Source organism: Calidris pugnax, unplaced genomic scaffold, assembly GCF_001431845.1.
Source record: "Calidris pugnax isolate Ruff unplaced genomic scaffold, ASM143184v1 scaffold44, whole genome shotgun sequence".
Classification (NCBI taxonomy): domain Eukaryota; kingdom Metazoa; phylum Chordata; class Aves; order Charadriiformes; family Scolopacidae; genus Calidris; species Calidris pugnax.
Window position 1 is genome coordinate 37,446,168 of NW_015094506.1, and position 11,070 is coordinate 37,457,237.

At 41.4% G+C, this 11,070-nt stretch overlaps 1 protein-coding gene across 2 annotated transcripts in view; it reads left to right on the forward strand.

Annotated features, from left to right (window-relative positions):
* The first annotated feature begins 471 nt into the window (after nucleotides 1-471).
* The window catches only part of MAPK11 (mitogen-activated protein kinase 11), a 32,236-nt gene continuing 21,637 nt past the window's right edge, over nucleotides 472-11,070 (forward strand). Inside the window, exon 1 of one of the 2 annotated variants that reach the window (XM_014964169.1) lies at nucleotides 472-596. The gene's annotated coding sequence lies outside the window, so the exon portion shown is untranslated. The remainder of the gene's footprint in view (nucleotides 597-11,070) is intronic. The other variant, XM_014964167.1, reaches the window with a different exon arrangement.

The window sequence follows — 11,070 nt, forward strand, 5'->3', positions numbered from 1 at the left end:
CACGGGGGGACAGGGGAGGGTGCCGCCGGCTCCTCGGCGCACCGGCCGGCGAGAGCATCGCCCCGAAGCCGGGAAATCTTGCACAGTCATGGCGGGGGGGCAGCGGCAGGTTGCAGGGGCTGCGGGGAGCTCTCCCTGCGGCCGGCACCGGCCTGCGATGGGGGGCACGGTGCTCCCCCCGGGGCTGAGGGGGCGGGAGGCTGGGACCGGGACACCCGGCGGGGGGGGATCCCGACGGCGGGGACAGAGGAAGAAGCCCCTGGGCCGGGCGGGGTCCGGCGGGTCAGGCTGAGGGAGGAGAAACTGGGGTTCAGCCGGCCGCTGCGGGGGGAATCGCTAATTAGGGCAGATTAGCCCACGGGCTTCGGCGCCTTAGTGTTGCGTAAAGGCTCTGCACATCTTAGCATAAAGCCTTTCCCGGTTTTTTGATAACTACTCCCTCAGGTTTGCACTTTCGGGAAGTCCCAGCGCAGGTTGGGCTATTACTTTTGTATTTGGTGCACGCTTTGCTTATAAAAGCTTTGAATCAATTTTTGGAAATAATAGTGATGTTTAAGAGGTTTCAGAAAAAGAATCATGCTTCTTTTGTAAACTAGGTAAGTGGAATTATGTAAAAACAGCCCATAATGGGCCTTTAAATAAATGTACTGTGCAAAAAAGATTTATTTAGAACTTAACTTTTTTGCCATGGACTAAACTTGTACAATAGTTGCTTGCTTTTTTCTCTTCACTGTCAGATACCAGGAAACATTTATGGTGTTTCTCATTTGTTGCTCGCTTTTCTCGCTCTGTGAAATGCCCCGAATATATGTAAACTAAGAATATGTATTTAAAAAGCCTCCAAGAATCAGCAGAAACACTCAAGACTCGTGTGAAGGATCTCTGAGTTCTTCTCTTTTTTTATTATTTCAGGCTTAAGCTTACACCAGGGAAATCTAGGCAAATATTGTGTGACTGTTGGTACCTGACATTGTAGTTAAGGGTATAGTCCTGTGACAGTCTGATGTGAATAGCTTCACAAGGACCTAGTTTATATTTAGACTATAAAATCTTAGTTTACTTTCTCCTCTTTTGTTTCACAAACTAGGAGCTGGGTATACAGTAGGAGAGTAACGATTGTTGTGTTCCAGTTGAACCTTCTGATTATTTTCCCTGTTTATGCTGACATAGTTTTAAGGGGAAGACCTACTCTGCTGAATTTTGTAATGAGATGTCATGACTTGAGAAATCGCAAAGGAAATGAGAACATGTGGTGGTTCACTTGCCGCACAGCTGGCGCTTTGGTTTTTTAAAACTGTTAGTGTTGTTAATTCATTGTACCTACTACTTTTCTGTCTGCAAAGCCAAGGAAATTCTAGTATTTTAACAATGGAGAAGCCTAGGAACTGGGATATGAAATAGAGACTGGAAGATGCTATGGGAAAGGTTTACTCTGCAATATACATTTAGGAGCAGAATACAGCAATAAAATTACTCTATATTAATAGCCTTGTTAACATCGATGAACTATAAACCCAAACAGAAGCTTGATTGTGAGGAAAAGGGTCACATCTCTCTCAGAAAAGCCATCTATTTTTAGTGTCTATTGAAATTGATTTTATTTTTTTTTCCCCTCTATGTGCATGTGCATTACCCAGGAGACTCACAAGACACAATCGTTCCCTTGAGTAATATGCTATATTGCTTTTGTGAATAGTTCTACTCCTATTCAGTAAAATATCTAAAAACATATTTAAGACTTGCAGAAACCGCTGGAATTAAACAAATTCTTAAGTGCTTTGCTGAATAGAAGCCAAGGCCCCGAACTCCAAACACTGACTTTAAAACAGGAACAAAGTTGTTGTAACAAATCTTTTTCTATCTCGGTGAAACTCTTCTGTAGTCCTACCCTTTCCTTTTTTATGGGAAATTCTCAGTCACATCCGATAGACTCGTGCAACTGGTAATAAGAAACGTATTGTAAATATTTGCATTTAAGCTAACTTCTGCTTGCAGCTCAAAATCAATAGAAGAGTTTGTGTCAGGAGGCTGTGTTTGGCGCAATTTATTGACATTTCGTAAGTCTAATAGAATTCGTGTTTGGGTTAGTTGTTACATACAGATGAATCAAATGTGCTATGGAGACAGATATCATTGTTTTAAAACAGATTCACTTCTAGAGAGGTACCTGCCTCTGGACTGCTGAGCTGTCCAATATGTTTTTCCTGGTTTTTATTTAGATGTGGAATATGTATCAAAAGAGAACCTTCCTTAGAATAAAGAGCCTACTGCTTTTCTCACTTTTTTAATGACACATACATCATAAAGAACAGTCCCTCTTGGAAATCCTCAGAAATCAGCCACGCTGCCCAGGGGAGCTGTACTTCAGCATCTGCCTGATCCACAGAGAGATCTGTGAGGTCTTTCCCCCAAGTACCTCACCCTTGCAGTATGTTTTGTGTTACTCCTGTATTTTAACTGCAGAAGGCTTCCTTTAACTGGGTTCTTTCTTACGGCCATTCAAGCTGGTGAATATTCTGTCATTTGTTGCTGTCAGATCTGATTTTTTTTTAAATTTAGGAAAGAAAATTAAAGCCCTGTGGAAGTCTGGTGTGTGTATGGTAGTTTAATTGCATGTAAAATGATCAGTGCAGTCTTCAACAGTACATTTTGGTTAATTTCTCTTTTTTCAGGCATTGTTTGCCTATTAGTAAATTTCAAATTTACATGTACAACTGTTTCTTTTGGAGTTTTTTTCTTTTTGTACTATGGCTTTGCTTACCAAGTTGAGTTTTTTTTTATATTAGACAATCATTTTAACTCTTCCTCAAGCCAAAACTCAGTTAAAGTTTTCTTGAACAATGCATTTTCACAGTTTCCATCCTCCAAGTTGGATTTATCTTTCACAGAAGTCAAGAGCTGATTGACTCTTACAGACCAGGCACTATCCCTGATAATTATGAGTTTTAAAAACATTTCTGGTTTTAAGTGCAGCCTTTAAGATAACAACCATTTAGATGGGAAGCCACCACGCTTACTTTCACTTTTATCTACAACCATTTCATTTCAGCCCTAGAGAGAAGAGGCAACTCGTGTCTCGAGTCAAACTGCATTTTAAGCCCTTGCCCATTGTGATTCTGCCATTTAAATAACAATTCTGTCTGCGTTTGGGTCTTTCAGCTCTCCTGGTGATATTGCTTGTAAACTGGATCTCTGGCCTGCAGCATCTCTACCTCCCTGTTGTATTACCCTGGTAGACCCACTATGGTTTGGTACCTGTCTGCCTTTCCCTCTGGGAGCCTGCTTGAGAAAGAGCTTCTTCATCTCTTCTTCTTTTTTTTTTTTTTTTTTAAGACTTTTTTTATACCACAAATTATGTGATGTGGATAGATTTTTGGTTTCTGGTGGTTTGGGTTTTTTTGTGGTTGGTTTTCGGAAAAGAGTTTTTTTCTTTTTTTTTTTTTTTTTTTTTTTTTTTAAGACTTTTTTTATACCACAAATTATGTGATGTGGATAGATTTTTGGTTTCTGGTGGTTTGGGTTTTTTTGTGGTTGGTTTTCTTGGGTTTTTTAAAAGCCTTTATGCTTCTTTTCATGCCAGCTTTTGTAAACTGTCTTCCAACCTACTTAGTCCTATTTTTGCCCGGGAGGTATAGGCAGCCTTCTGCAGCGTGCTGTCTCTGATCTCTCCAACAGGTTGTTTGCCATTAGCATATTGCAAGCTCTGTGTTCTGCCTTCTTTGGAAAGAACAGACCTTGCAAGATGAACCAAAGTGAGTCCGGAGCTTCTTCCCAACCAGAAACTCCTGCGCTGGTTCCTCGGAGGCCCTTGGCATCAATAGTACTTACATCATGCAGTCAGTCTCGCTTAATTTTAAGAGTATGCAATGCCTAGCACCAATTCAGGTGACATAACTCATTTTTAAAAAGAAGCTTGCTAAGTCAGAGTGTTATGGCACAGGCCTCCGTTCAAGAAAAGCGGGAAAGCAAAGCTTGCCTTAAGTCATTTACACGGTGCAGCATTTCAGCAGGTCCTTCTGTCCTGCTAACTTCAGGTGCATGCTTAAGATACATTAAGTTTTTGTCCTGGCTAGTTTTGAGTAAAAATGGGGGAAGGTGGGGTGGTGTTTAGGCTTCTATTTTACTTTGAGGAAGTACAAGTGGAAAAATAGAAGCAGAAGGCTTTAATCCTGAAGTTTAACCCCTTCTTTCCCCTTGTCCACCCTATCCTATGCTTCTGGTTAGCTTGTCACTCACAAGTGTTTTGAGGGCAGAAGCTTGCAAGAATGGCATGTAACATTGCTGATACTGGCTTTTTCACACTCAGGACCTCTAAGGAGATGCTGAGACAACTCAGTAGCCTATGAGGTTTTTTTAAAAGGATACATATTGTCTTTTGCTGCCAAAGAGAAAAAATCCTTCATCCAAGATTGTACTTGATGGCTTTTGGATGTGTTTTATTTTTTTCAAAGGGATCTTTTACGTAGCTGTAGTGATACTAAGTGTATGTTTTCAACTCTGAGATGGGATTACTGGAGTAATGATATGTGTTAATGTAACATTACATGCTAGTTTAAATAGCAAATGCTGAGATAAGCTTTTAGACTAGTAGTAACATACACCTGCCATATGTAAATAGAGCTGGAAGCTGGAGACCATATAGATCTCTACAGTCTAAAGGCAGAACTCCAAGCACGTGTGAACCTGCTTGACTTCAGTGGACCCCCTTTGGGCTGCTCCTCTTTCAAAGTCTTTTGTTTCCAATGCAAATAAAGGGGCTGAACTTCATCCTACATATGTTTATGGTTATATATATTTAATTGAAAGCTTTTCAAACATTATTGTTAAAATACAGCTGTCCAAGATCTATTAGCCGTTGTCTGGTTTTGGCATGTATCATTCAAAAGGAAAGTTTTGAAGCTTTTCATTAGTTTTGCAGATGTTTACAGTAAGCCTTTCTAGGTTTATGCAGACACTTGCTTGAAAACTGAGTAAGGGATGAAGGCTGATAGAGTCCAGTCAGCAGCAGGACATCTCTTAAGAGTATATGTAATAATGATACTTAGAAACAAGGCCTTGAAGGTGAGGTTGCAATAGGGAGGAGAACTAAATAAAGGAGTTGCATGATCTACAGGTTAGGAGGAGGATCTTTGCAGCAGCATTGCTAGAATTAATGGATGAAAATAAGTGAAGCAACGAAAATGTTGCACAGTGAGAAAGATCCTCAGGGAACCGTGATGAAATAGCTCCTACAAATGAAGACAAAAAGGGGCTCACAGCTACAAAGCCAAAGGAGGTCAGGAATTCAAGAAATTTTGTGAAAGGTACATGAAGGAAGATGGAAGGGTGTTTCTGAGCACTGACCAGGGAGACATCACTAGAGAGTTTGTTGAAAGTGGTTCTGTTGGAGCACTGGGATGGAATGCAGGTTGCTTGTCATTCCTTTGTCCAGTTTCATCCTGCGTATCTTCCAGTTGTTGGAACAGGGTAGTTAAAGACTTTGGAAGGGAAAGGGAAGTGGGATGGTAATCAGTGGAGTCAAAGTTCCTATTTTAAATGAGAATGTCCAAGAATGCTTTTAATAAAGGAGACTGGATCCTTTTAAGGAAGGAGGTGTTTGTGGAGAAGAATGAGAAGGGCTGAGAGAGACATCTCCATCACAGCCAATGTACGATGCTGTCACTAAGCCTGTGGAGTAGGTCGAGAGCAGATGAGTAACATATGTATGTGTGTGAGGAGGGTGGTAGAGGGAGTTGTAGGAAGGGTGAAGAAAAAGCAAGCTCAAGAAATGGGGAAGCCCATTTTGTATTATGCAGGTTTTCTCTCAGGAGGAATTAATGAGATCTTTTTTAGAGAGGGCAGGAGGGGAACATGGGATGCAAGAGAGACGAGAGGCATGAGGTGAGCCAGTTGTGGCAGAAAGGCAGCAAGGATCATGAAATGACAGCCTTCTGTGTGGCTATAGGAATACATGAGCAGAATAAAAATTCTCTGCAAAGGGTATCCTCCATCCCTGCTTCACTATAGTTTGTTATAACGCACACCTCCCTGACCACACGCTGCAGCAGTGGCACAGCTAACTGCTCTCCTCTCCTGCCATCACTCACGGTTGTGACTGCAGTTGGCTTGGGGACGCAATCCCTATTCTAGACCCCTTAAAGTCTTAGGGTCTGGTTGCTTCAAACAGAGCTTCCCTAGGAGCTGTTTGCAGTTTCAGCTAGTTGGTAACAAAAAATCCAGTATCTCAGTCAGGAAGGGAGAGGGCGTTTCAAAACCCCAACGTGACCTGGAGATGAATTGCTATTATTTAATATTTTGGCTGTTGTAGAGAGAGAAAACAGGAAATGTGAAGAAGTGGGGGAGGAATAAGAAAAAGAAGGACAAGAATGTAAGTGAGATTTTGTCTGTCTAGGTTTATGTAATGTATTTGAAAGCACCAGTATTTTTCATGTTAAACTTTATATCCAGATTAACACTGGCCTTTCTAGCTGTAGCTTCTAAGCCCACAATTTATAACTACTTGGCAGTCTTTTTTAAAGAAATGCTGAACAGAATAGGTTTGTCATTATTGGCTGAGTGGCAGCTGACAGATTTTTCCTATTTAAATACTGACATTTGGCTTATAGGCTATCTAAAACACATGATTATTTTAGTATCCATGAGTTGGTTACACATGCTGAGGAAGATAACAGCTTATGGCCCCAACCTTCTGTATGTTTTTCTCACAAGCGTGATTTTAAATACCTCGATCCCACCGATGTAAGCTGCACTGTCTATAACTTCACCTAGAAAAGTGTGATTGCTCCTTTATAAAGTTATTTGAATTTTTAAGTTGCCGTGGAGCCATAACAGACAGATCAGAAAACAAAAAATAGCTGGAGGAGTCAGAGGCTGATAGAGCGTTATTATGATCATCTTGTTACATTGAAAGAAGATTGGTGCTGTATTCATGTAAACATATGGATAGCAATTGTTCTTTAGTATTTTTAGTGTCTGCTTAAAAGTATGTACATATTTTTGTGTTGGTTATGGAACAATTATGTTACATGTGTAAGATTTTGTACTTTCATATTTAGATCTAGTGGTAAAGTAATCTGAGATAATTGTAGTGATAGTGCTAAAGCCAAAACAATTGATGCCGGTGCTCAGCATGGTATGTTGGAATAATATCCAAGTGATGGGATGTAATTTTACAATACAGTAACCTGTCATCATCAAGCAAGGGCTTTTTTTTTCCCCTCTAATGAGAAGATTAACATGTCATTTCGGAGCTGTCCATTACTCATCCTCCCACCTTTTGTCTTGCTGCCAACTTATTTTTCTTTATGGTGTCCTTCTGATGCACATACACGTCGTGCTTTGTGTGGTTCAGTAAACAAATACGCACTCCATACCTTAAATCTAGCCTCTTAGAGGGTGGAAATCTCCAGCTTGAACATGCGTACAGTAACAAAACATTTATAAAGAAGAAACAAATAAACCATTTCCTGGGTGTACATTGCTCGTTAACTTAAGCTTGCCATGAGTGACCTTTTTCTGTTGTTCACTTGTTTGTTGCCAGTAGATCAGAGTCACTGAATCACCATGGTTGGAAGGGACCTCTGAGATCATTGAGTCCAACCTCAGGAAAAACCCAAACAAACAAACCCACAACACCCCACCACATCACACCCACCCACCACAAACCAATAACCTTGGGCACTAGAGCATGCCCTGAGGAGCCATGTCTACATGTTTCTTAAATACTTCCAGGGATAGGGACTCCACCACCTCCCTGGGCAGGCTGTTCCAGTGCCTGACCACTCTCTCAGTAAAGTAATTCTTCCTAATATCTAATCTAAACCTCCCCTGCCACAACTTCATACCATTTCCTCTGGTCCTGTCATTATTCCCTTGGGAGAAGAGGCCAACACCCACCTCTCTACAACCTCCTTTCAGGAGGAGGAGATGTTATGGTCTATTTTCTGATATTGGATAGATGCTGTGTGTGCTTTTTTTGAGACTGTTCTATATCTTCATAGAAAGTAGCTCTATTTATTTAAAAAAAAAAAAAAGTTGTATTTTAAAGAAAGAAGAGCAAGATCCTGGAAATGACCAAGGAGAAAAAGCTCAGAAACTAACCCTTTCAAATAAATCCCAAATCCATATTATTCATGTGATGACTTTCAATCACTTACATGACATTTATGAGAAAGGTGAAAAGGGTTGTCACTCAGTGCAATTGTGAGAAACCCAGATTATATGAATGAGCACTAGAAGATGTCCCAGGACAGGGTTCCTGTGTGTCCCCCCCTTTTCTGTCCTACTTTCCCATGTGCAGTAAAACCAGTAAAGTTCTGCCCATGTGAATTGAGCATGAATTGCATTTTTTCTTTGTTTTTTCTCTTAACGCTTATGTGTAATGGGGAATCTTCATGTGTTATGGAGGAATGTGATCCAGCGAAGGAAAGAAACTTGTGCTGCAGTGAAAGAAATAAAAATAGAATCCTGGAATGATATGGGGAAAACCCAGACCCAGTATCATGGTCACATGGAGCAAATTTAAGGATCTGCTTGTGTACAGCATTCTCTCCAAGTCTGGTATTGTGTGTCCAGCCAATTGTCAAACTTGTGATGGTGTAGGGGTAACAACCTCGCAAGCTGGGACACTGAATTATATAAAATGAATTGGAAAAGTTAGTCTTCTCTGTATTTTTTTTGCACTTAACCCCAAGTGAATCACTTAGAGTAAATATACCTAATTATTTGTAGAGATACAAAGCTTCAACAACCAGAAAATCACTTTCTAGGCAACCAAAACCTCGTGGTTATCTGGGGTGATGGGAATGGAATATCAGTGACACAGGTAAACTACAGTAAATGAGGAGTTCACTGCGGACAAGAGACTGGCACCGTGTACAACCAGCTTTGGTCATGCTTTTGTTCTGCATCAGGTAGACCTGAGCTGGCTCTGGGAATGAAGAGAACTCACTAGACCAAACACTGCACTCAAGCTGAACTTTTTCCAGGCATTTTAGTTGGTACCGTGCCCTTTTTGAGCCCAGAGCATTCAGAAGTTCAGGAACTGGCTGTAGTCCAAGGGGACCAGTTGGTCCCAGGAAGAGTTCTTCCTGCACTGGATTCTGGAGTTTGTACTAAACAGAGTAGGAGTTGGTTCCATGTGTGGTTTGATAGATCAGGCTCCTGCAAGCAGCCCCCCAGCTGCTGGAGGAGATTTGATCCCAAAGGCCAAGTAGCCAGAGCTGAATGGTGTGCTCCTCACCCCAAAAGCTCTGAGCAGGCTGCGCACACGAATGGCTTGTCTGTCCAGGGCTTCTGCTCTGCAGCCACAGAGGATGAACCGTCCCTGGATACTAGGGAAATGACTATATGTACAGTCATGTTTATAAACATCAGCTGCTAAACATCCATGCCCCATCAAAGTCATGAAGTTAGCAGGAAGCTGTTAAAGTCCTGTTCTTTTTGCCTCCTGAAGTCTCTGGACTGCTTCCTATGTTCAAACTTCTCTCTCAAGCCTTAAGAACTCGGAAAATGTGCATATAAATAGAGATCCGTATTTCATCTAGTGGAACTTCAATAGAATTATTAAATATAGGAGTTGACAACACTGAACAGGTAGACCTAATTTAAGCAATGATTGAAAATCACACTAAGCAAAAGTCTCTAATCTGTGTGAAAATGATGCCATCCCTGTAAGCGGAATAATGGCTTTTTATCCTTGATCTTGGAAAGGACAGACAGCAAAAAAGGTGTCATAACTGCGAAGGGTTCTGGGTCAAGAACTATCATATCTGAAAAAGCTATTGCTAAGGTTGTTACAAATTTGTCTCTTGTAAATTAAACAAAAGATAGCAATAATTGTGATGTTTTTAAAATTCTGACAAAGTCTCTAAAGTGGTGTTCCTGTATTGTATCGAGGCATGTGGGCATACTGCTTAATGATGATGTCAGAAATACTCACTGACAATATGCAATTAAAAAGTCACTTATTTTCACTGCCTATAGCAAATGAAATGCTAACAGTAAAGAACAGAGATGGGGGATGATATCCCTTTGTGAGTGTCAAAGTTTGTCTCCATCGTGCTGTTCTGTCCAGCTACGTGAGGTAACATCATGCTCAGAGGTAAGACACCTCAGAATAAGTAGTTTCAAAGGAACTCAGGAAACAGCAGCTGAACTATTGGAAGGATGATTTGTTTCCAGATGTGAGTGAGTATAAACCAGGTATGAACACAAATGGTTGGCCAAAGCGGAAGCCTGAAAAGGTGCTGTAAGTGGCCAGCAGTTGTTTGTGAGGCGATGCAAACACCAGGAGACTGGCAGAGAAGCCCTCTCCAGCCTTGATGCACGGGTGGGGAGGGTGTGAGTTGGATGCCATGCAGGGTAAGGGAAGGTGAGGGCCTCTAACCCTTTTCTTGCCATTAAATCAAACTCGTTAACTGCTCGTTGGGGTTTTTTTAAGCAGTTGCTTTGAATCATTTTGGCTGGGCTGGTTACAGGCCCCCAAGGAAGGGTTTGCAGGTACCAAGCACAGGTGAACCATGACAAGGACCAGAGATGTTCTATCCAGGGGTTGGTCTGAAAGCTGAACATTCTTGAGGAAACCACGCAGAAAGGGAAGCAGCTTGTCCTGCCACCTAACAGTTCACTCAGGGGTTGATGGAGTATTCAGGGGACAACCCAGATTGCAGCTATGATGATTTAATCGCAAGAGGGGGAGACCGAGTTTAAAAAAGAAGTATAAGTGTACACAGGGAGGAATGCAGGCAGCAGCCAGCTGATTGCAAGATGTAATCACAGAGGCAGTAGCAGAGATCGCAGATGCAAGTCATCCTTGCATCTGAAAAACGAGAGAGTTCAACAATGCAAAATCTGTACTTTTGAATGCTCCACTGTTAATGAATTGAGTTATGATGATGGTAAAACAGGCAAGGAAAAAGCCTGAAGGCATTAGCTCCAATTATCATTTGGTACAGTGTTTTCACTGTGGAAGAACTCATTTAAACCAGCTCAGTTCCTGGCCTGTGCAGCTTCAATTCATGATTTCCCATTGGAGGTCCCTAGGACTCAAGTTGCCATTTGTTTTCTCTT